The sequence below is a fragment of the Haliotis rubra genome, unplaced genomic scaffold (genome assembly GCF_003918875.1).
Source record: "Haliotis rubra isolate DU_JTF1 unplaced genomic scaffold, ASM391887v1 Scf3, whole genome shotgun sequence".
Taxonomy (NCBI): Eukaryota; Metazoa; Mollusca; class Gastropoda; order Lepetellida; family Haliotidae; genus Haliotis; species Haliotis rubra.
In genome coordinates this window covers 1,309,727-1,337,129 of record NW_025766968.1, presented here as the reverse complement: position 1 = coordinate 1,337,129, position 27,403 = coordinate 1,309,727, and the positions used below count along the sequence as shown (strand labels likewise).

The following is a 27,403-nucleotide window of genomic DNA, read 5'->3' as shown; positions in this document are numbered from 1 at the left end:
AAGAAGTTATAGATTTCTTAATGTGATCCTATTACTCAGCGACTGTTGACAGAACCCCCTTTACCTATTCAGCAGATTGGAGGTTTAATTGTATCAACTCGGAGGGAATTTCACGCAGTTTCAATTTTACGTAAACTCCCTATTACCTCCTCGATTAAACTTCGTATAACAGAGGCCATTTGCGGATTAGATGAAAAATTAAGTTGTCCAATCGAATAAAGGCCAAACATCAAAGGGAAGGGCAAGATTCCCCTTGCATGATTGCCAGTGCGGGATGACGTTTCTATGTCTGACCCGTAATGGCATGTTTACGACTTTGGCTAGCATAGAATGTCCCATTTAAAGACTTTAACTTGAGGTTATTACGGAAATTACCACTGTTAGATCATTTGTCCGTATAAAGCTGATGTAATGTATACCTTAAAAAGTTGTTGATATAAACTTTATCTGAAAAATGGCAATTTAAAATCAACAAATCTGCATATAATATATTGTTCACCGTCCTTTAATTATAACCCTTTTTCAGTCAGCTTTTGAAACAGCAGACGGAAGACAAAATATTTCATTTAATTTTGACACCGTTGAGAGTTTACACACACACACACACACACACACACACACACACACACACACACACACACATCTTTGTGAAACACAGTCTAAGCATATTTCGAGTTGATTTGAACATTTTGTACACAAGCAAATGTTATGTCACATACATTTGTAATTTAGAGAATATATCAATTGAAAATACATTTATACACTACATAAAACAATCATTCCTAAATACATGTATAGTCGTAAATGTTCTAACAGCCGGATATCTATTAACAAACACTGTGAGTAAGAAATAAATGAATGACCTGTCTCATATATCTTCAAATATTATTACCTGGGAAATCTATACATGAATAGTCAATGACATATCAGTTCATGGCGTACACGGACAGAGAGACTATTTTCATGCACTGGTACGCTTCGTAATTGATTTTATGTAATATGAAAACATCTGATGAATAAAACATCTTCACGCTTAAATGTCAAGGTTAGGTTCCCTAAGAAATTCCTAAGAGGCTGACATATATAAAGATAATTCTGACAAGGACGCAGAAGTTAATGTTGACATATATACGTTCTCATTTTGTGAGTCCATTAAGTTCAACTTGTTTAAAATAAACCAGAGTATCACTTGTCAGGAACTTGTATTTTACATGTGGCTTATATTATTCAGTTTCTATACTTTACAGGGTACTATTGGATGTATTTCGTCTGTGGTCGTATTATTTAGTTACATGAAATTACAAAAATGGATATAGGCTATACTTGCATATGACCGTGACAAATATATGCCTCCCAAAAGTAGTTTAAACCTAAACCAAAGCATATTTTATGATGACGTTTAGAATCTTTAATATCATTCATGATTGAATTCATTCAATTTGGTCAGTCGACGCTAGCAGCAGCTGGTGTGAAATCCACCTTCACGTTGTTTACTTGACAGAATAGGCTCACCGAAAATGTTTGAACTGGCCATAAAAACACATTAAGATACCTATAGATCATAACAATAGGCTTTGGAAAATAAATCGAAGACATTCACCAGATTATGTTGTAATCATAACTTGTCCTGGTGCTTGAACATTCTTTTGAACAAGAATCCAGGAAGCGATCCTTTTCTGATAAAATATTTTAAATTTTTAACAGATAGTCGTCTTTTAAGAAAACGAAATTAGGAGAAGTATAGTGTCTGAACCGTCTTAATCAACAAGTAAATTGTAGCTTTACTACAAAAATTAACTTACCATAACCTTGACTGAAGATGGAATTCTGTCTCTGCATTTGACATTATCTATCACCTGGTATGGTCTGATTCGCAGCAATTGACGTTCAACCTAACGCCCATCTGTAAATCAGTGCCTCAAGAATCACATGTGATGGCCGTTTGGTGCCAGGAAGCCATCACAGCCACGCAAACGACATTCTGTTTCTGGACTAATCAATACACTGTTTGGTCTTAGCTCAATGTCCGTCTCTTCGTCCCACAACCATCGATAAAAAGAATCAGTATTTCGTAAAAAGAAAGAAGAAATAGATTACTTCAGATTTGTCATTCCAGAAATGACGCAAAATGGGAACACGCATGGTTGTTATTTTCATTAAGATTTTTAATCAAGTGTCTAGAGTTCCTAAATTATGCATTATGCATCGCGATGAAAGGGTAGTTACAGTAAAGCGGTCATCAGATCATACACATGTTCCACCATCTCTCAGAGTATTGATGGCTTAATACTGTACATATTACCTAAGAGATGTGTTCCTGTTTTCAAACACCCTTGCATATCAGTACACATGAAGTATACACGTAATCAAATTGGTTATGACAACTGCACAAGCAATGATAATGGTTGTTTTATTTGTGTCCATAATTAACCTGCAAGGGAACGCACAAAGAAAAAAACGTTTCTTGAAAGTGTCTTGGAATGTCATCTTACGGGAATGCAAATGAGGTATAACACTCAAGGATCTGTGGCGCCGTTTGCGACCATGCGAGGTGTGTAATTACCGAAGAAAGGGTTCACCTCATGTAATCCTCCATAGACCTTTGTTCGGTTGTCAGTCGATCGCGCCATTCACAATGCGCTATAAAGACGGGTTACAAAAAGTATAATTTGAACAGAGAAAGAAATGTCCATTCAAGCCACACATGAATTACTTTCCTCGCGGTTTAATGAAAATCAAACAAGGTTATGTAAATCAATACAAATAATCACCAGGGCAACGGAAGAAGCGTAAAGTCTGATCTATATGTATTGTACATTGGACAGCCAGCAAACTAGGTCTTTTTTCACTTCAATCAATGCATTATATTGTTATGTTGAATTGCATACAACGTTGTCCATTTTCTTGTAATGAGGAATTCATCATCATGTAACCGTTTTACTGTTGATTGGCGATAATTATATTTGACAATCAGGGATTCCTGTGACAGAGGTTAAGTTAGTATGCTTGAATTTCCAGAAAATGCATCTAAGTCTTTTATACCATGAGCATCCACAAATAAAAAAATCAATTTTATTACAGCATAAATGTCGATCTCAGTCAATTTGGATATGACAGAAAGTCCTTCTTCACGTTGTCAACGCAAGGACAGTTCAGTACACTGAATGTATTCGATGTTTTGCTTCTTTAAAATGTGACATGGACTTAATGATAAAAATCCGTAGACTCACAGTGTATTTTTGCATTTTTTCCAGAAATACTAATTACTTTTAAACAGAGCATGGTGAACATGCATATCAACAGTTTTGAGTAGCTTGCAGAACAACGTACCATTCCCACGGGAATGCTAATTAAACAGAGTTCGTATGAATACATAATGTTCCCCTGAAACGCTAAAGATTTAAGAAAACCATTCATTTGAACTTGCATGTTCGATCCACGCGTTTCCCAAACCCAGACTTTGCTAGCATGTTGATCTGGGCCTATATTTTCGAAGCTCTTTTAGCGCTAAGATAGTCGTAAGTTAATGTTAATGTATGGCACTTATGGCTATCTTAGCGCTAAGAGAGCTTCGAAAATCTAGGTCCAGGATTGTACTGCATTTAATAATGAATACACAATGCCATTCAGAAAGTGGTCAAATACAACATATGTTATATTTCACTTTGTGTGATGGTGATTAGGTGCCTGACTCCGAGAGTGTGGGTTCGAATCCCGGATTGGACTCATTATAATGAAAGAACAAGATTCTGTACGTTACTGGAATAAATGTACTCCCAAGGATAACAAATGCTGCATTTCATAACAGTTTACGGGATTCTGTGTCAGATGGAATGGGAAGGGGATATCAACTTCAAACTAAAACCAGAAAATCGTAATGATAATGTGATGTTATTCAAGTCTTATCTTCATCCTTCTTCCAACAGAACAGCGGATCCATTTCCACACGTGTGTAGGGGCACGAGGATTCACTACCCACAAGTTGTTTGACGTAAATTACAACCAAACATTGACAGAAAAATATTTTGCGGATATATTGCTTGAAACACCGATCGATCAACTATGCTGTATTTGATGGAGGATATGCCGTGATACAAAATCAGCCAGTGAAGTATATATACCTGAAGAAATGAACTTGGTGGTTAAGAACTGAATCTAACGATTAGCTTGTCTAACTACGAGTATTATTTACAAGCATCTTAAAATCGAACTTGAAGGCGAAGCCTTGCTTCCTGAGTTCCAACATTCCGATGAAATCATCCTAAACGTGGCAGAAACATCGAACATTCATATCCTTTCTTCTGATGTTTGAATGATCGCAGAGTCAGAACAGATCTTATGGTTTTTGGATCATTTCAATCAGTATTTTTACTACAGATAGCGATATTGATTTATTTATGAATATTTTTCTATCAGCCATTTTTATGTTTTTTGAAGGTAAAGAAAACTGGTTTTATGCCAAGTTGAAGTATGACATCTTTGAATGTACCACGTCGAGTTATGGAGAGATAAAACGGCACACAAATATTGTGGTAGATTATCTTTTGATGTTTTACGTTTTATGCGAGTTCATATAGCACAAGATATGAAAATGTTGGCACTCAGGGGATACATACGATAACATCACTCGGTGGATGATCGTACTTGTCACCCCTGAAGTCCATTAAAAGTACTATAGAGACCAATCATTGTATCGAGAAACATCTATATTAAAATGATCATGGCATTATACATTCATTCGGCGGAGACGAAATACCAGCAACGCGTCAGTGAGTGAGTGAGTTTAGTTTTACGCCGCACTCAGCAATATTCCAGCTATATGGCGGCGGTCTGTAAATAATCGAGTCTGGACCAGACAATCCAGTGAGCAACAGCATGAACATCGATATGCGCAATTGGGAACCGATGATCTGACCACCCGATCCTGTTTGTCGCCTCTTACGACAAGCATAGTCGCCTTTTGTCAACGCGTTAGTATAACATCAATATATAGCTTTTACACTAACAGATACGAGTCCACCATCATTCATTAACATACAATGTCGAATTCATATTCAAAGAACTAACAAAACTAGCATTAAACGTGACATACAACTTCTTTTCTAAAACTGTTTTGCACTTACATGGACAAGGAGTGATGTTAATTGGTTGACACTACGGTGTTCAGATAATGGTTACATATTACAGTGTATCAAATGAGTGATATGATATTGCACTTCTTTGCAAAGAAACATAATTCATAAAAAAATCCTCCTTTTATCTTCTAAAAACCATGACAGTTGTTTTTATTTCTATGAGCATATTCGTCATTTCAGTTTCAGTGTGTGGGTTGAATGACACGAAACATGATACAGTGACAGAATGTAATGCATATTTATATTGAGCACCACAGTAATACGATAGAGAATTACACGTTAAGTAAATGTTAACGTTTTGAAAAAAACACGTGATCCACTTTTCTGTTATAATAGTGTATATTTTATTTCCTGGTGAGTCCAGATCACTGGATATTGGACACAGCTAATGTTTCAGTGCAACCTGTTTGATGACAGCCTATCATTTGAATCAAAATTAGGGAAGGATGTTCTCGTGGTTTGGGCATACATCAATCGATTTAACGATTGATTGCCTTTCCCTTTTGATTGATGACACTATTGAATAGTGATGATACGATGTTCATACATGAAATGTTATGGCGATGTTTTTGTCCAAAACCTTTAGTTACATGATAGGTTGGCAATCTAAGAGAATGTCCACGTCAACGTGCAACGAACGTGGACTGTTTTAGAAACAAAATAACAGTTACAATCTTTTTATTCGAAACATCTTAAAATTTATGAGCTGCTTTGTCTGTCCATTATTATGCAGGTTGTGCATGTCCGGGAACAGCAGTGTAAGACTATGGTTATAAACATCCATCATTTTCTTCTCAGGAGGGAAATAAAGCGTGATGAATTATTATACTCAAGTATAATTCAGGCAAACGGGCAATGATCAAAATATTGCTTTATGGCTCAAAAGTGAGTTCCATATAACTTAACTTTGAACAGCATTATAATTACATCACGAAGTGACAGAATGTGATTTTGATACAAAACTCCTGAAGTCACGCCCATCGTAGACGTTAATACTTTCGCAAAAGAAACGACAATACTTCTGTGACGATTTTTGGAAACGAACTCACTGGTCAGTGGACCCTGTCGGGACTAAAGTTGCATTTCTGGCAAACGAATTGTAGGTTTCCTACCACTGGGCGAGCGAGGTCACAGGGTAAAATGACCGAGGTAAATGTGACTGAGCACAAGTGTGAGTGAGTTTAGTTTTCCACCGCATTCAGCAATATTCCAGCTATATTGTGGCGGTCTGTAAATAATTGCGTCTGAACCAGACAGTCCATTGATCAACAGCATGATCATCGATCTACGCAATGAAGATGACATGTGTCACCAAAGTCAGCGAGCCTGACCACCCGATCCCGTTAGTCGCCTCTTACGACCACCATGGGTTGCTGAAGAGCAATTCTAACCCGGGTCCTCACGGGTCTGAGCACAAGACACAAGACAAGACATGATGAATATATATACCGCGAGTAATCACATTCGTCTGCTATGAACAGTGATTTAGCTGAAGCAATAGTATATCCGTCATCATAAGAATTATACAGGGCAATTTCTATCAAAGGTATCTCGGCATTGATCACGACTATGGTATAGTCGGTAACCTTGTTAAACGCTTTCAATCTAGATATGTTTAGCAGTTTTGTCACAATAATATTTGCAATTCACTGATTCGTTTGATGATAGTATACATGTTTTATGAAGTGGTCTTCATGATCAGAGAAGATCGGGATAATTGTTCTATGCAAGACAATCTATGGATTTATCTTTTTCCTTCATGTCTTGCCGACCATGGCATCGAAGGATAATCAAAGAGATTCAAATTGACGTACCTTCTGTGAAGTCACATAATTACGATGAGGTTCCTTCTTCTATGCCACCGACTTTGCGTGTGGAGGTTATATAGGAACTGATATTGAGATAGGGTGAAGCCGAATAGAGAAAATCATTGTATGGCATTAACAACAGCTGCCAGGTTATGGACGGGAAACATCATCACAAATAAAAAGAGCTATAGCTGTACAACAGTACAATTGTCATGAACATTTTGGAAAAAAATAATATCCACGCTTTTTGCAATCTGTTTAACGCCAAGACAAATTGTCGTCCAACGTATCTGTACTTAAAGTCCACAGGAAACGTCCTGACACGATATCCACAAGGTAATGATGCACAATCAATATGTACTCATGTCTCAATCGAGTCAATGTCGTCATAATAGCAACATGCGTGTTATTCTAATGTCTGAAACCTGCGTGGCCCCACGAGTTCCTAGGATTCCTTAAGTATCCAGGATACCAAATCCTTAGAAACACGCTCGGGAGTGCTTCAGCACCACGCCTGCATTACCTGACTACTTAGAAGAACTGTAACTTCTCACTGCTCTGTCTGCCTAACACACTCCAAGCATGGGCTGTAATTGCGACCGCCTGCTTCCAGTAGATTACGTACATGTAGGTACCAGCTATCTATTTGTGCTGCCTAACTAAAACCATATTCTGTATTTTCACATTTGTTATCTCGGCGTGCGTATCAGCCCAATCAGTTCGTGTTTGGTACGAGGGTAACAACATGTCCCTTGATAATGGCAAACACCGTGTCGCTTAATAATATGGAACAACCTATGTCTTGATAATGGGCAACAACCTGTTTCTTGACAATTAGGTACAATCAGTCTCTTGAACATGCGGAAGAACCTGTTTCTTGACAATTAGGAACAGTGCCTCTTGAAAAAGGGGAACAACCTGTGTCTTGATAATGGAGAAGAACAAATTGATGTATTGTCGAACATTGTTTCTCTTGACAATGGGGAACAACCTGTGTCTTTATAATGGAGAACAACAACTTTCTTGATAATGTTGAACACCGTTTCTCTTAATAATCGGGACCAACCTGTTTCTTGATAATGGGGAACAACATGTTTCACCTGCTGTCTCATAACAGGCAACGTGTGTATGGGAAATTCTTTATATGTTCCTTTCAAGATGCTCAGCGTCACCTAAAATTCTTTCAGTGAGTGAGTGTGATATACGTTGATTGAAAAAGTATTCCAGGAATCGAAGAATCCGAAAGATACTCCGGGCGCAATCTCTTAGCCTAAAAATTACAGGTGTGATGAACATAGAGATTTGTTCTGGGTTACATCTTCTTTATATTCTTGAGTACAACGTTTCAGGGCTTGTTCTGGCCCCATCAAGGATTTTTGTAACCAAGAAAAAATATCCATGTTCATCAAATAGCATCTTCTAAACTGCCAATCAAGCATCTAACACAGGTGTGGTACTCACAAATCAAGACCATAACCAGGGTGTACTCAGGGGTAGGAGCCACGCTCCCTCAAATGCCACTGCAGTGTTTCGCTTTCGCTGCTACCGCTCCAAGTAAAATAGACAGCTTGGCAGTTTGATGTGGGAGGAAATCCCGAACTCTGATGCAGGTCTGGTCTTAGACGTATAAAAATTTACTGATTCCACGGGCGCAGGTCCTATCCTAATCGTGGAAACATACATCTAATCAATGGGAAATAGGTTCCACACCCACGATCACTGCTTTCTAACACGACCAGAGGACGCAACTCTTAGCAATCCGTGCCACCAAATGTATATTTAAAATCACAAAAGAATACAATATACAATAGCCTACAGACACTTTTCGGAGTCACACCATAGGCTTGTTCATCAATATGTCACACAATTGGATGCATTATGGGTGAGCTACAGATCAATCGAACAAAATTGGCATCATGATGTGAAAAATATTTAAATGAATACACTTAGTTGTAAATGTTTTAGATAAGCTCCATCGATGTGAAGCCAATCTGTTCCATAGGCGTATCTACAAGCTCAGACAGAAAATCTCAATTTTGCCTCTACATTCGAGGATGTAAATCACCTGACACTGTTTATTCAGATATTGTATTCATATGCAGTTCTCAAAGTTACTTTTCGGAATGAAAATACCTCATAAGTGATTTGATAAAGAGGGCATTACTCAGGGATCCTCAATAATTATACCTATTACTCTTCTCATATATCTTGTATATCACATGCCGTAAATACAATTTACAATTCAATGTATAAGTTTGACTTATCAATGATGTTTTATAGGCAAAGGTTTCGTCTTCAACATTTCTAGTTCCAAAATGAAATGATTAAAAGGCTATGTTTAAAACTAACTATCACATCAGAGCCAAACCATGGCCTGGAAAAGGTTCTGAAACTGCAACCACTACTGACGGTTAATTTAAAACACACCACATGTGAGCTTTTAATTGCATTACCGGAGCAATAAATGAGTTTTATTTATTTGTAATAGCCATAAAGCATAGTCAATGTCTGCTGGTCTGTGTAGAGAGACTTGGTGCCGAACCTGTGGATGAATGTTGCCACTGGGCAGGTGACTCCCAGTAACTAGACCACATACCTGAACCATGAGTCACATGTTCATCTCAGCAAGGTGTCTTATGCTAACTTACTAAGAATCAAAGCAAACCCCGAACGTCTTTGTCAATCAGAAAGCACGCGGCAGTGAGATCCTTGCGCTGTGAGTTTTATCGCCTCCCTGTAGTAGTATGGATTGGAGGAACTCTATTCCTCTTCAGAAGACCTTTGCTTGTGATAACCACACGGCCCATCATTGATGCCGTCTTGAAATTGTTATTTTGATGGAGTGAGCTCTGGGACTGCTTCAGGTTAGAGGGACTCCTATATCCCGGGACGGTTGTATCGAAATTATAACTGGTGTCAAGGCCAACCGTACTCCTTGTAAACTGTCATTTCTGAACATGACCAAGTCTGAAGTGCTGTATTTGTACTGCTGCCTTGGGCCATCATCAAAACATTCACTTTGATTTGTGTGGTACATGAAAAAAGATAATACCAGGTACAATTTTACAGATTTGCAGTCTATTAATAATTACGCCTCTTTCATAGCTGTGGTACAGGTATGTTACTTACAAAGATTTCATAACAGTTCTTAGGACTGGGGAAGGCAGCAGCAATCTTTATTTGTACATATTTGGTATATGGGAATGTGGCTTTGGTTGGTAAGTATAGGTAATATTACATCGTTTGAACTTTATGATGAAGTATGATAACGCACGTATGATTCTGATCAAGAATTATCGGGAACTTGCTGAGATCAATGACTGCGGATCCTTAACAACACCGAGGGATGCAGCTCAAACAAATTGTTCCATCAGTTGGCATGGCCATCATTTAACATACATGACGTAAATGATCTGAGATACTCGGACATAAACTGCCAATGGCAAAACAGCCTTTATCTTTGAGCACAAATAACAAATTAAATAAATGAGTAAAGGAAATTGTTTATCTTACCACCCACTTATGACGAAAGCAACCGGTTTGATGCAAACATAAACTACCTAATGAGACTTTTCCAGAACAGGATACTGTTGCTTCGTATTACCCGTACCCACAGCCGTACTGTCACTGGAAGATTCAACATGTACACTGGGTACAACACGCACGTATATGAATATGGACGGTAGGGTAGCCTAGTGGTAAAAGCGTTCGCTCGTCACGCGGAAGACCTGGGTTCGATTCCCCACATGTGTACAATGTGTGAAGCCCAGTTCTGGTGTCACCTGCCGTGATATTGCTGTAATATTGCTAAGAGCGGGGCAAAACCATACTCACTCACGTATATGAATATTGTTAACGCCGCATTCAATAAATTGTAGCTATAACAAATTGGCCTGTAAAACATCGTGTCCGGACCAGATTTACCAGGCACCTGCACAACAACATACGCCATTGTAGCACATTAGTACATATTACACAAGCCAGAGTTTGACCATATTGCACCTCGATGGCCTCTAACGACAATCATCGGCTTCCGGGGATGCCTTCCCCCAAATCCCCGAGGAGTGGCACCACACGAGAATCGTTCTTTGAATATACTTCAGTTAGCTGAAGACATGCACAAGGGCCGATGAAAGAAATAGATCAATCGAATGATCTTTAGAAGAAATACGGCAGTTGCATATCCGGGCTTGCGTTTGTGTGATTTCCACGGTCACCTCCCAACCACGTATCATGTAAAGACATGTATGTTGGGGTTTAAAAGAAGGAAGCTTCTGGAGTTTGTTTTGAGATTTTCTACTTCAAGTAAGCATCTAATTCACATATGTACACGTTCTGAGAATTTCGACCAATAAAAGTGTCAGAATTTCCATAAAACGTTTGGCATGAGCCAGTAATTCCTTCCTGTTTTCTTCGAGACAGACAATATATTCTGTAAAACATGAGAGCTGGTCTGGACATATAGTCAAACAGTCGCCATTGATTGACAATAAAATGAACATAAGTTCGGAAATCCAATTGTTCCAGAAATTTCAAGAAAAACACAATTTTGCCCCAGATTGAAAGACACAGTATGTAGGGATGTGAGGAGGAAAAGTATTACGCGGTTCTCCCTTTCAGAGGAAAAAGGTTATGGAGAAGAGTCCGAAATATTATCATGACTCAAACAGAAATCCAACCACCCCAAATATTCACTGTCCCGTGCCCGGGGCGTATCTGTCCTGGGAAACCCTCGGAGAATCACGCACAGTGTAACCCGTCTATCCAGCCTCATACAGGCTTCACAATGCAGGAAATGGAACCAGGCTATTTTGCAGATGTGCATGAAACCTTGAGTGCTTTAAACACTGTTTACTCAAGGGTGGTGCTTATACACTATGAAAATAACATCAACGGGCAATGAGTACGGGCCTGAAATGGCATCAAAAGTGTTTACTTTTGTGGTAATATTCCAACCAGGCACGTCATTAAATAAAGACAGGGAATTCAAAAATCAATGTGGTTATGAAAAGGTTATTCGTAAAGGACGAATTTATGACCTAAAACATATGGACTGACGCGACTTTGGTAAGCCACCAGGAAACAAGAGCCATAGAACTTGAAAGGTTTATTTACAGTGTCTGAGGCGGCATGGCTGAGAAGACAACAATGTAGTCTCGGGCAAAGGTATTAACCTTTCATGACGTGCAAATGTCTTATGTGGTAGTGTGTCAATATGGCCTCTCAGTGGACCAATTGATCATCGAGAAAGTCCCATAGCTGGAGTCACACTTTACTCAGCCGCATTGGTGTCGTTTTAGGGAAGGAAGTAGTTGCAAGCAGTGTTGCCGTGTAATGAAGGATGGTAAAACACCATCAAAATATGTTTAAAACATGAAGTAAAAGAAAGACATAAGAGCATTGGATGTGCAAATCACTGCAATAGTAATCTTGACAGGCAGGTTGATATTGACGGATATTGCATCGACTCCGCCAACGTAGGTTCGAATGACAAATGTCAAAGTTCTCGATTTCCGTACAGAGCCATGTTCTCCACATTTCTCTGACTAATTCCGTTGTTGAATTTTCCAAAAATAATTACAACTCTTATACGTTCTAAGGGGCAGGCTATTTTGGTTCTTCGGCACTGGCCATGAATGGCATGGAGGCAATAACATATGTTCAATGTCAGATTCATGGTGGTATTCGTACAGGGACACAAATAACGTTTCTTAGGAGTGTTTTTGAGATGACTTTGACTGAGAATGTTCTTTTGTTTTTTGTGTGTTTTTTTTTGCAGATTGTCTGGTTAGTGAGTGAGTTTAGTTTTACGCCGCACTCAGCAATATTCCGGCTATATGGCAGCGGTCTGTAAATAATCGAGTCTTGGACAGACAATCCAGTGATCAACAGCATGGGCATCAATATATTGGGATACGATGGCATGTGTCAATTAAATCAGCGAGTCTGATCACCCGAACCCGTAAGTCATCTCTTACGACAAGCATGGAATACTGAAGATCAATTCTAATCCGGATCTCCATGGGTATTTTGCGTGATGAATTACAGAGAACTTATCAAACAAGAAGGTTTACTGATTACCTTTATAACCAGCGTCAACAATAAACGTCTTCATCAACGTTGGCTCAGAACAATCCCATATTATAACAAGCCATTCACCTGTAAATGCAAACCTGTTTGACCAGATTGACATATTTCAGCCCCAGGAAAAAGTCATCATATATTAAAATATCAAAATAGAATCATATACAAAACAAATCCAAATGGAACCCATAACAATATATATTTGAGTGAGTTTAGGTTTACGCCACTTTTAGCAATATCATGGCGGGGGACACCAGAAGAAGGCTTCAGACATTGTAACAATGTGGGAATCGAACCCGGGCGTGATGAGAGAACGCTTTAACCGCTAGGCTACATTTCCGCCATCTATACTTGAAATGACTGACTGAGTATGGTTTTACGCCGGGTTTAGCAATATTCCAGCAATATCACGGCGGGGGACACCAGAAATGGGCTTCACACATTGTACCCATGTGGGAAATCGAACCCGGGCCTTCGGCGTGAGGAGCGAATGCTTTAACAACAGGGCTACCCCCACCGCCCCTCCAGAGAAGGAATCCTGTGTAATATATTCTATATGTTCTTGGAGACATATTTGTTGCTCTCAGCAATATCTGACGAGCTATGACGACAGTCATGAACCCTGACCACCGGATCCAATAAGTACCCTCTCATGACTAACATCCGTAAGACCCGTGAAGATCCGGGGTAGAATAGGTCTTCAGCAACCCATGCTTGCCACAAAAGGCGACTATGCTTGTCGTAAAAGGCGACTAACGGGATTGGGTGGTCAGGCTCGCTGACTTGGTTGACACATGTCATCGGTTCCCAATTGCGCAGATCGATGCTCATGCTGTTGATCACTGGATTGTCTGGTTCTTCCGACATGGAAGGTATGTATTTACAAAATGATTATTTACAGACCGTCGCCATATAGCTGGAATATTGCTGAGTGCGGCGTAAAACTAAACTCCCTCCCTCCCTTACATCCGTCACTGGAAATCAGTTTTAACCCTGAATCCTTAAGGGCAGTACACGATGATAGTTCATAGACATCCAAAATAAAAGGATTAAAATGCATGAGTTCAAAATATGATTGAATTCAAAAGCCTCATCCTGCTTCTTCATTTCTACATGATCAGTAAATATTTGTATGAAGAATCGTTATATGCAACTTGAACCTGAACAAATTCCCTTCTGAGTGGCTTTCAACAGAAATCTTTCTTACAGGTTTGAAGTGACGAAAGCCCAAAGTGATGCATGTTTCAGACATTAACAACTTCACATAGTATCACATATCGGAACATGCTTTAAACATTTCAATCCCTGTATATTCTGTACATCGCATGTCATCACATATGGGATCATTTCTAAACATTACAAACCCATTCGCGCATACGTAGACGGTCTCAAGTGCCATTTACTTTGCGTTGTGATAGCAAAGCATTCCACTACACCTGACGGAATGGTGTTTACGTAAAGCTACGTTGTTTTTACTTAATGACTAAGCTGAACAGATAGCTACCCTGATGCTTTGGAAAATGGTAAAAATGTTAAATCTGAGATCTGTTCGTGGCTAAATAAACACTTTTCAACTAAGGCAGTTTGAATAGCATCCTGAATGTCTCTCAAGACTTAATAATGTCTTCAGACATATGTCAATTTCTATGTCAATTCAGACAATTCTTCCGACATGGAAGGTATGTATTTACAAAATGTTTACATTGCACGTAGACCTACAGAATCTGGTTGTCAGGCTCGCTGACTTGGTTGACACATGTCATCGTATCCCAATTGCGCAGATCAATGCTCATGCTGTTGATCACTGAATTCTCTGGTCCAGACTCGATTATCATAGTCATATAGTGGAATATTGCTGGAATATAGTGGAATATTGCTGAGTGCGGCGTAAAAATAAGCTCACTCATGTAGACCTTACGTGGAACACGAATTCGTAATGTTAGTATTGAATGCACCGCACGTCACTATTCACTAATACTACGGCAACGCAGTACTAAATACATGCAAGACCTAACTGTAAATGCCCTGTGACATGACTGGGGAGCCAGCTCGGCGCGGATTCACGGTTCCCTAATCCTGGCGCTGACTTTATGCGAATCCAAACACGAGTAACGGTAAATAGACATTGTGCTTATGCGTTAGATGTTGCCGCAAGCCGACATGGAAGGCAAGCGCCAATTTTATTTCAGTTTTATAGCCAATTGGAACTCAGGAATCAGACCGAAGAGAGAGTTCAATTTATCTGTTCTTTGTCCACAACAACGTGTTTTGCCAATAAGTGTCTGTTGTGTACATTCGAGTACCCATCGAATGATTGTTTGGGGATTTCAGCCGCAATACAGCATATTTTCGACAGGTACTGCCTAGGAACGCAAGTTTATGTCCCTTTTACGACAGTGAACTATTGCCCGTGGCAAGAGGCTGGGTCAGACGCTAAGAATTTCTATGTCATATATTCAATAGAAATTATTGTGAACTACACAAGTCGTTTTATGACATTCCCGAGGCACATTCAGAATACATCGACAAGCAGTTTATTGCAGCTGCTTATGTGCATAAGACTGAACGAAACATAAAAAAGATATAAAATTCAGTCTAATCTCATTCAGATGCACGTGTACAATGTAACTGTGAATGCGTTGATATATCCTATGAATCTGGTCGCGCTATTATGCTGAGGCTGACGTGAGCTTGTATGCCTGACCTAGACCGTTTGGTTGAGACTTTTCAATCTCAACTTACAGCTTTTATTACATTTGTCATTCCTTCAGTTGAATCGCAACCAACCTACGATTTACTTCTCAACTCAGTGGGCACATGAAACCACCATCGCACAAGGCATAAAAAGATGTTAAAGAAACCTTTGCCCGTCGAATGTGCGATCTCAATAGAGGTGTTGAGTTCATGATTGACTGAACGTACACACATCTTTTGAATGTGTATAATAGGAGCCAATTAGACATAAGTGCTTCCTTGTGATCCGCTGTGCTTATAATAGAACCACCAGAAAGGCGGGGGTCAGCATTGTGTCAATAACATGACATCTCCTACTTCGTATAATAGAAAAGACCCGATAGTCTACCCATGACCATCAAGATGTGGGTCAGGCATATCTTCTCAAACCAGCCCACCTGATCCCGTCTGTGACTTGCATAAGGCTCTTGCTTTCGCAATGAGTGACGTGTCACGATTTATTGCAACCCGTTGAGCTTGTGTCTTAAGTTCAGGATCTTGCGAAATGTAGGGGTTATATGTCGATAAGGTGACAAGGTATAGTCTGTGAAATGTTCAGCCTCCTGCAAAGGTTGAAATTGTTTTGTCACCAAAATGAAAAGTGATAAAATCTTGATAGTCACTATCTGTTGCTTAGGGTTTTATGTCGGTCGCCAAGCAGTTGACATAATGACCTTTGCAAGGTCGACACGGTGCAGGTCACGTACAACTGGATATTTGAATGTATCGGATTGTGTTCCAGTTTACCAAGTGTCTATTATGTGTTGATATGTGCTGTAGTTAATTCACTGGAATAGATCAGGGAAGGTACTTCCCCATACTTTCAGCGGATGTATCAAGCAATGTTCATATTTTATTATGTATAAAGGAATACTCGTGTCATTCGTTTGTATTCAAAAATAATGATAGGGTTATCTAAACATTCATCATCTGTTCGAAATACAATCTGGAGGGAGCTGAATGAGAGTGTGTGACTATGGTTTGAAATTTCGGGATGAGATACACAGGCATGAAATAGGCATCTCAATGGGCACCAATGGACATCCTTCTGTTTACATTGGCAAGATTATATGATTAAAATGGAATATGGCCAAGAAGTTTAACTTCACTAATATCGACGATCTGAAATCCGTAGCCAATAGCTAATGACCTTTCACTGATTTGCCCACTGGAAATGCAATTAGAACATACGAGGGAACCACCTCAACTCTCCACAACACTTATGATTAGAGGAATGAATTTAACTGTTCATTAGTCTCCGTTCCCTTAACGTTCAACGAAAATCCAACAGCCCCAGCCTTAGGTGTCTAAGTTTCATGTCCAGTCGGACATGTTCTTTCTACAGATTTCAAATGACTCTTCCTTAAAATGTGGTTTCATCGGTGTTATTCCTTCTTTGTGTTTTTCAGGTAAATAATTGATTTGCCTTTGCATGTGTTTGTGACGTGTGTCACTGGTGGGGCAATATACGATAATCTTTTCATGAACACCTCGTATCATTTCTGTTTGTTGCTGATCAAAATATGGTTATGATATAATTGAAATCGTACAAAAGACTCTCCCTGTGGATTTATGATGGTTTGTCCCTCATATTTACGCTGCTTTCGGAAACATACCGGCAAATTAAAGCCTAACACACAACACAACATAGCTCGGATGTCCGGCGTGACGAGCGAATGACAACCCTGTGGAAAATCAGAATATCAACAGTTGGGCTAATCACCAGTAAACTTCACAGAACCCTGTTTTAGTGCAGCATCTCCATTGCAAATTGATTTGATCGCTGTGCTATGCAAGTATGATAACGTGATGCGATCAAGGAACAGATATGTGAACCCGAAAATGGGAGTCCAGTCAATCAAACAAATTAAATCAAATATTTGGATTTATTTTTCAGATTATTCGAAAAATTGATTTTCTTTGAAACATAACACGACTGAGACATGTCGAAGCATGTATGATAAACTGTTTGGGACAAATCTCAAGAGACTTAATCATTCAGTAACATTGATGAAATACTGTGTCTTGTTCCTGTAACACTGGACGAATGACCCCACTGACACACTTCCCTAATAACTGTCTGTATTCACAGCATGACATCCAACCAAATGGTCCACATAGCTATAAGCTTGCATTACGTGAATTCGAAAACACATGGCATAACATCTTCCAAATACATCTCGTTCACGCCTACTGTAATTGAAAAAAGGCATAACTAATTAATGAAGCCTTTAAGATAGACAACTGTTAAAGTATTCACACTCTCTCCAACCCTTGTGGTAAACGCACACCATTATTCATCATGTGGGTGAGCGAGCTTAATGACGATGTTCCCCTTAATGAGGCAGGATGTTTAGATTACACTGACAACTGCGGTGAAGCTGCGGCAGGAGTAGTTCGAGGGAGTGCATGGCGATCCAGTAGACAGGATTATTTAATTTTGATAGTAACAAACTGCGGTTATATTGAAAAGGAGCCCTAGGGAGACCAGAGATTCTGAACCTGAGGAAAGGAGACTTGCTTTATTTGGTTAGCACAGCGAGGGCTTGGCAGTAGGGAAATTAATGTGGTTCAGGGACTGTGAGACAGACTAACTCTCCAGCTGAGACCCGCGTTATCCAAGATGTTCAGACCAGTTAGTGAGTAGGGTGAAACACTACATTATTCCTATACTATCATGATGTATGTGATGCTGGGGGCGGTGGGGTAACCCAGTGGTTAAAGCGTTCGCTCGTCACGCTGAAGTCCCGGGTTCGATTCCCCGTATGGATACAATGTGTGACCACCCAATCCCGTTAGTCGCCACTTACGACAAGCATGGGTTGCTGAAGGCCAATTCTAACCCGGAATACTGACGGGTACTGACATCAAAGAATTGTTGTCAGAAGGCATGTTCTTTTGAAAACAAATTGTATGCATTGATCAGTGTTCTGTTCATATCTGTCACAATTTTGGAGCTTAGATGGTCCATTGAATCTGCAAATGTCCCTAAAACTTCAAAACCACTGCCTCTGATGTACACCGAATCCTAAGCTCGTTGGTTTGAATGCAAGTATCGCTCTGATCATTTATCTCCCAGCACTTTCCCCTTTCTCGCCGGTTTCATTTAAACGATGTATGATCTACATTAATATAGTCTACCTTTCTGGCACCCTTTATTCCATGAAGGTTGGTTCGAATCCCTGATTTGCAGTCACTTTGCTTTGCTAGAACTGTTAACATTCACAAGAATATCAGCTTCTTAAACTTCCATGTTAGATAATTGGTTCTCAGGAATTATGCCTGAAAATGGCGACTACATGGATCGAATTGCCAGCCTCAGTGACCTGGTAGACGGCATGTCGTAATATTCTATTTGCATGGACCAATGCTCATGATACCAGTCATCGGATTGTCTTATCCAAATTTGATTATTTAAAGATATTCGTCATCGATCGAATATTCCCGACTAAAGGGTTGCAGAAACAATGAAAACAAACAAGAAAGATTAAAAACTTCGATCAGCATCACTGACAATGAGTGTGAGTGAGTGAGATTAGTTTTACGCAATATTACAGCAATATCACGGCGGGGGACACCTAAACCATTAGGCTACCCCGCTGCTCCTCTAATTCCAGACTATACTTCAAGATCAGCATGCCTTTTCTTGCAGAACAACATGTATGACTGTATAAGTCCATACAAATCTTGGCTAAAAGTTGAATCGTTGGAATATATATGCAACCTATTACTTGTAATACTAATTTAACATCAAGGAAGAGTTGGTTTATCAGTTTGCATTGTTTCTTAATACAACCTATTTTGTGGGAATATGCCTTACAAATCAATAATATAAGACACTGATATTGAACTTGAAAATATCTTCAGACAGCTTTTCAGTACGCTCTAAAATAGCAAGCCCATTTGCCTTTGTGCAAGTTCGTGTTCAGAGAGGGACGTTTTCCAAGAGCTCTTGTCCGCATGATACAACGGAGGTAAACCTACTTAAAATGTCATGTATACATTTGAAGTGTCTCGCTAATGTGATCGGTCCGACGAAAAAAGAGGTATCTCATCTTCTAGACTACATCAAATTTTCAGAACATAATGGTTTTATCTCCTAATTGTGTTTGCAATGGAAGAATCATGAGAATCTGCCAATCCCACTTCGAGTGATGTCCCCAATTGAAAATATGTTTCATGTTAAATTTCTCTGTAGGCTTGCAAAATGACCTACAGATCTACTTGTAAAATTGTTATAAAGGCCAGTATATTCCTGTGAAGAATTCACCGCACCAAGAAATTCATCATAGCTGTTTAATATACAAGTACGTTATGAGACTGAGTTTGAACTTATTGTCACGTCGGTTAAATGGCAATATCATAACTTCTATGATCAAGCATTGATGATACAGTTAGCAATATTTCATATAAGGTATCTACCCGTGAAGGTCCGGGCTACAATACTGATCTTCAGTAACCCATGCTTGTCGTAAGATGCGACTGACGGGATCGGTTAACACATGTCATCGGTTCCCAATTGCGCAGATCGATGCTCATGTTGTTGATTACTGGATTGTCTGGTCCAGACTCGATTATTTACAGACCGCCGCCATATAGCTGGAATATTGCTGCTTGCGGCGTAAAACTAAACTCACTCACTCACTCATATAAGGTATCAACATGCATGTAAACACACAAGGCCACAACTATAACCGATGGAAAACTGTTATTAAAATTCAAGCCGGATATCTGGCTACGAACAAAAATAGAAACTTCCAAACACTTCTCCAGTTTTCATGTCTCTGATTTTATTCCAGTGGATATCCAAATAATGCAGGAGGCTTCATGACGCTTGTATCAAAGACGGATGTATGACAGATGACACCAGGAATTGGCTACGAACAGGTATCGCTAAAATATTGAAGTTCATTCCAGTAAACTCGCTTACGCGGTACTTATAATACCACTCAGATACCATCATCCTTCTACATTAGTACGAATAATAACAAAATACCAAGAAAATGAAAATACCATTTACATGGAAAAGGAACCCCGGTCAGATGGGAAATTCAGAACAGGATCCGGACTAGCTTCGGTTAGGGCTTAAGCATTGCAGGGAGGCTAGGCAGTATGGAAAATATTGTGCTTCAGGGACTGTGAGACAGACTACTAGAATACCAGCGACACTTGTGTACTTGTTATGTAGAAGATATATCAATCTAAATCGTATGTGACAACATTTTACAAGCTTTAATAGTTCATTGCTTTGAAGATCTATACTTCTGTCACTAAAATTATTCACAAACTACCTACTGTAATTGATTCTGTCTGTCACCAGTGAAGATAATCGATCACTTGTTTTACAGTTTATTGAAACCGTCACGGGGTTATTGAAATCTCACGATCTCAGTGATTATGCTTCATCTTCCCTTCACATACAGTTTTGTTAGGGTACACACTGAATGACAGGTGTAATCACACCATCATATTAGAATATCGGACACTGGGGTGAAACGGAGTGAAGAAAAGTATCACATTGAGTGGGCATGCGTGAGTGAGTGACTGAGTGAGTGGGCATGGGTGACTGAGTGACGGAGCTGGGTTTAACGCCGCTTTGACCATTATTTCAGATGCGGTAATTTACGGTTGTAACGAACTCGAGGGTACAACCAATTTTAGTTCATCACAACCGTAGTTCGTTATATGCATTGCGACTAAAATAAATAGTAAGTGAGGGAACCTCCAAATCAGTTTTTTAATATATGTCTCTTCCTTATGCATTCGTGTTTGGGTTGTGTTCGATATAAACATAGTTTACATAAGTGTAAACGGTTTGTCAGGTCAATGTGTTCGGTATAAACATAGTTTCCATAAGTCTACACGGTTTGTCAGGTCAATGTGTTCGGTATAAAAATAGATTACATAAGTCTACACCGTTTGTCAGGTCAATGTGTTCGGTATAAACATAGTTTACATAAGTCTACACCGGTATTTGTACACCGTTTGTCAGGTCAATGTGTTCGGTATAAACATAGTTTACATAAGTCTACATGGTTTGTCAGGTCAATTTGTTCGGTATAGAAATAGTTTACATAAGTCTACACCGTTTGTCAGGTCAATGTGTTCGGTATAAACATAGTTTACATAAGTCTACATGGTTTGTCAGGTCAATGTGTTCGGTATAAACATAGTTTACATAAGTCTACACGGTTTGTCAGGTCAATGTGTTCGGTATAAACATAGTTTACATAAGTCTACATGGTTTGTCAGGTCAATGTGTTCGGTATATAAATAGTTTACATAAGTCTACATGGTTTGTCAGGTCAATGTGTTCGGTATAAACATAGTTTACATCAGTCTACATGGTTTGTCAGGTCAATATGTTCGGTATAAACATAGTTTACATAAGTCTACATGGTTTAGTCATGGGTCAATCAATGTGTTCGGTATAAACATAGTTTACATCAGTCTACATGGTTTGTCATCAGGTCAATGTGTTCGGTATAAACATAACATAGTTTACATCAGGTCTACACATAGTTTACATAAGTTTTGTCAGGTCAGGTCAATGTGTTCGGTATAAACATAGTTTACATAAGTCTACATGGTTTGTCAGGTCAATGTGTTCGGTATAAACATAGTTTACATAAGTCTACATGGTTTGTCAGGTCAGTGTGTTCGGTATAAACATAGTTTACATAAGTCTACACGGTTTGTCAGGTCAATGTGTTCGGTATAAACATAATTTATATAAATCTACATGGTTTGTCAGGCATATGTGTTCGGTATAAACATAGTTTACATAAGTCTACATGGTTTCATTTTGTCAGGCCAATGTTTTCGGTATAAACATAGTCTACATAAGTCTACACGGTTTGTCAGGCCAATGTGTTCGGTATAAACATAGTTACATAAGTATACATGGTTGGTCAGGTCAGTGTGTTCGGTATAAACATAGTTTACATAAGTATACATGGTTCGTCATGTCAGTGTGTTCGGTATAAACATAGTTTACATATGTAAGCTCAATACCACGAATAATGCTGACACACCTGTTGGTATGGTGTCAATTTAGTGATACTGTTGAATTCATATTTCCAATAGCTTTCAATAAATCTTTCACTCACGTATGGTTTCCGAATAGGGCCACCTGACTAGCCGCTGATACAAAATAGGAAAGAGTGTTTGAACTCGATGTGGATGTACAAAGGATAGTCACCTAATTATGTCTCTCGATCCAATGATCCAATGGTACAAAGCCATTGTCAGGTACGTTTTCAGGGTATTCAACTAACAGGCTCTGTTTTCAATAGCTTTAACAATATGAAAGTGAAACGAAACACATTCCCATTCCACAAGTCCTTTAGCTCCTTGGCGCCCCTCACGGACGACAAATGTATAGTTATATAAACGTGAAGCTACAGGTGGGGATCTATTTTGAATCTGTATCAGCAAAGCTGGGCATCAAGAACCACTTGATACCAAAGCAAGGGCAGACCTTTCCCGTTTTTTTCGTGATGACTCGTCAGTTGCTGTTGGTGGAGGGGAACCCGATCCACTTCCGTCAAGATGCTCTCCCACTCCTCCGCATCCTATTTTCCCCCAACCGCCCCACCTAACAAGGAACGCACACACCAGCCCACTCGAAAATGTCAAGGTAAAGCGCGTATAAACAAAGACTTGATGCCAACCATATTTATTTATATTGATTCCGAGGAATCGAATAACAGTTTGCGGAGGGCAGACAACGAAGATGTACTCCAATTTGGACAAATCTTCAATGGGTTTCGATCTATTATAACATGAGCTGGTAACCTATCCGAGCAAATGCTTTATCTGGCGTCCTCCAGTTGAACCTTCTAAACAACATTTCCTCGTCGAAGCTTGTTTAGTTCTTTATGTAAGTATGGTGGTTGAAATAAGGCGGTCTAGTCCTCGACTGGAGACACTTGGCAAACAATACATTACGTTATGTAAGTGCAGTGCATGTTTACATTTTTGGCTATGAAAACAAAACCCGAACAATTGTCTGTTCTTGCAGACAACTGCCAACAAAGGTTATTCACAAACCGCTTATTTAAACTCGTTTTGCAATATTCTTTAATTTCCTTACCTTAACTGAGCATAACACCGGTGGACCTTGCATTTCCAGAAACAATTGTTTTCAATGAACTAAAAAATACACATCGGGTCACTAATTTATATTTTATGTACAAACACAATTAGTGGACTTGAGAAGAACCTTAAGAAGTTAGATCTTACCTGGTACCCATTAACGACTTCTGAAATCAATGTCCTCAAAGTGTCCTTTTATGTTAAGGCCTTAGACATTGGAATACCCATCAAACAACTTTTGAACAAGAATGTTTGTTTGAAATCTTCGTTGAAAGAACATGGTCGGCAATACCTCAAAAGACAGGCAATCTGTGAAATCTCAGGTTTAATGTTTATATTATCAGACCGTCTAAAAACTACAAACCTTGATGTAAAATGCACATTAAACCTCATAATCTAATAAGTGTCTAATGATATTTTGGATAACTATGCATCCTTCTGGGATGTTATTATAGTCTGGGTCTTCACCCTCCAGATCTAAGTATAGCTTATAATGTCTCTAGGAGCCTAATGTCCGATCTGAAGTTGGGATGAAAATGGAAATTCATATAAACGAACTGCTTGACATTGATGGTATCGCCAAGATAGCAATATTAGTGCATTGCTGGTTTAAGATCACTGGTGTGTCTGGTTAGGCTCTATTTTCAAAAGTAAACAAGAGGCACGGAATATGACATAAAGCGTATTATACTTAAATTTTATGAACGGCCGACAGATTCCCATAAACTTCGTGATTCATCAAACGAACATTTGTAGTCATGATTGGGTCGTATTTCACGCCATCCCATTTTTGTCATGGGCTCTTAAAGTCCCCTTAAAAAGATTACAGTTCTCACTATCAGTAACTGGCAGATGAAAAGCTGACCTGTAAAGGACAATGTGACATCCAAAACAACGACATATTTATATGTGTCTCAGCTATTTGAAAGGAAATCGACAATCAAAAGGACATTGTCATGGAGTGGCGATCCATCAAACAAATAATTATCTAGTTATGTTTCTAAAGTGACGTAAACATAATGAGTTCATTATAAACATGTCCAGTTGGAACGAGACAGCCCAAAACGTCGACGGCTGTAATTATAACGTCAAGACAATCCTGCCGTTTCATGACATTAAACAGAAGAATCGACATTCGTTTGTCAAATCAATGGTTCTGTGAAGATGCAGGTTCACTTAAAAGAATCTGAAAATAGAACTGACAGGAATAGACGTCCCTTGCATCCCATTCAACTATTGGCGATCTTACATCAGAACAATCGGATAATCCACTTGGGCAATGAAGAAAAGAAGGAAGTTTTAAAGGAAAAAATGGCAATGTATATCAAAGTAAATATTTGGCCAGTTACGGTTGCTACAGTTTAGGCGTACGCAAGAACGTTTCCTTAACTCCTATTGTCCAAAATGTCAATTCGTGCTTTTTTGATGAGTACACAATACTTGTTCCTGGGCTTCCTATTTGCATGGGCATTATGATTTCTCTTGTGTGGATCTTATAAATCGAATAAGAACAGCAACAGAACTGAATATAATAATGTCTGAACTGATTGTTGACCACTGAAATGAAATTGCAATTGAAGGTGGTTCTATGAAGTGCAAAATGGAAGACGATATAAAACGCGAAAAGGGCTCTTCAGGAAGTTTGTTAAAGCGATGTCAGATAATGGCAGAATATGGGGAAACATCAAGGATAGGTCAAATAACCAGTTGGTTAGAACGATATCATACATGGCCAGAAGTTACTTAGAACGATCTCAGATGTACCAGGACTTGGTTAGAACAATGAAAGACATAGCCAGAAGTTGCTTAGAACGATGTCAGATGTACCCAGGACTTGGTTAGAACGATGCCACACATAGCCAGAAGTTGCTTAGAACGATGACATATGTACCCAGGACTTGGTTAGAACGATGCCACACATAGCCAAAAGTTGCTTAGGACGATGTCAGATGTACCCAGAACTGGGTTAGAACAATGCCAGACATAGCCAAAAGTTGCTTAGGATGATGTCAGATGTACCCAGAACTTGGTTAGAAAGATGCCAGACATAGCTAAAAGTTGCTTAGGACGATGTCGGATTTAGCCAGAACCTGGTTAGAACGATGCCATACATAGCTAAAAGTTGCTTAGGACGATGTCAGATGTACCCAGAACTTGGTTAGAACAAGCCAGACATAGCCAAAAGTTGCTTAGGACGATGTCAGATGTACCCAGAACTTGGTTAGAAAGATGCCAGACATAGCCAAAAGTTGCTTAGAACGATGTCAGATCAGAAATGAACAGAAATACGTTGGATCAAACCCAGTCGGTCATAGCCAGAAGATGGATAGAACGATGTAAAATGTACCTCAGTTTAGATATAACTCACGAACCAATAGGGATAATCAAATCATCGTTTCCGTCTAAGCGAGTAGTGAATTTCGTCAAGTTAGCTAAACCCGACATTTACTGAAAATCTATACGCGACCACATTAAGTATGAATTCTCTTTTCAATTTACATGAATAAACCCACATTCATAAATTTGACAAATGTCTCTTTCCACTAACTTGTCGATGAATCGTGATGATCTACATAGTACATAACTATTGACTATAATGTCATTTTCAACACGGTTAGACGAACAATTATGGATATTTCGTGGTAATGTTTGACGTTTCTTCCATTATATTGTGATCCGGAACAGAAGCGGAAAATGTAACGGGTGAACCACATAGTGAATAGGGAGGAAGGTGTTCAACTCTGGCCGTGCCAACTGTACGATAGGGAGCATAAGCTGAGGTATATAACATAGCCTGATTGATAAAATATAAGCTGAGGTATCAAAACGCAATGTTTTTTACAAAATGTCCAAAATATATTTCCCGGTGGGAAAATAACGTCTATCTCCAGAGAGGTGGTTAATGAATGTAATATCAAATATCTGTAGTACCCAGGGCGCAGCAGGTTTAGCCTTGGGATTGCCCTGATATGGTGTTAGGGTGTTCAGCATCATATTAGTACCAGTGGGTGTCACAACAGTGGCAATGTCCAAGACCTTTATCACACCTTGGGCATTCCTCCAACAACGAATGAGTGAATGAGTTTAGTTTTACGCCGCGTTTAGCAATATCCCAACAATATCACGGCGAGGGACACCAGACATGGGCTTCACACATTGTACCCATGTGGGGAATCAAACCCGGGTCTTCGGCGTGACGAGCGAACGCTTTAACCACTAGGCTATTCCCACAGCTCTCCAACTATGGTATGCAAAAATCTCACTATGTGCCACTTGACATCAAATACAGTCCTACGTGAGACAGTAAATAAACTCCGAGGCTTGCCGCAAATGTTAACTTTTGATAACGAGTGTTGATATATTTTATGCCAAAATTTTCCAGTTAACAAACAGTAATATTCAGTGACTTAAGTGTAAAAAGTACTATTATCCGGCTCCAGTGTCAGAGTAACCGATGACATCACAATGATCATTAAAGTATTGTGATGCAATTTAATTGGAAAAAAATATAATATATCGTGGGAAAGTAGTCTCACCCTAACGATA

The 27,403-nt window shown here is 39.2% G+C and overlaps 1 protein-coding gene across 4 annotated transcripts in view; it reads right to left on the bottom strand.

The window, feature by feature from the left end:
• Positions 1–27,403, bottom strand: part of LOC124282399 (growth hormone secretagogue receptor type 1-like) — a 72,947-nt gene that overhangs the window by 16,629 nt on the left and 28,915 nt on the right. The window contains exon 1 of one of the 4 annotated variants that reach the window (XM_046718380.1): positions 7,467–7,488. The exons of 2 other annotated variants lie outside the window; for them this stretch is intronic. The gene's annotated coding sequence lies outside the window, so the exon portion shown is untranslated. One more of the 4 variants, XM_046718379.1, reaches the window with a different exon arrangement.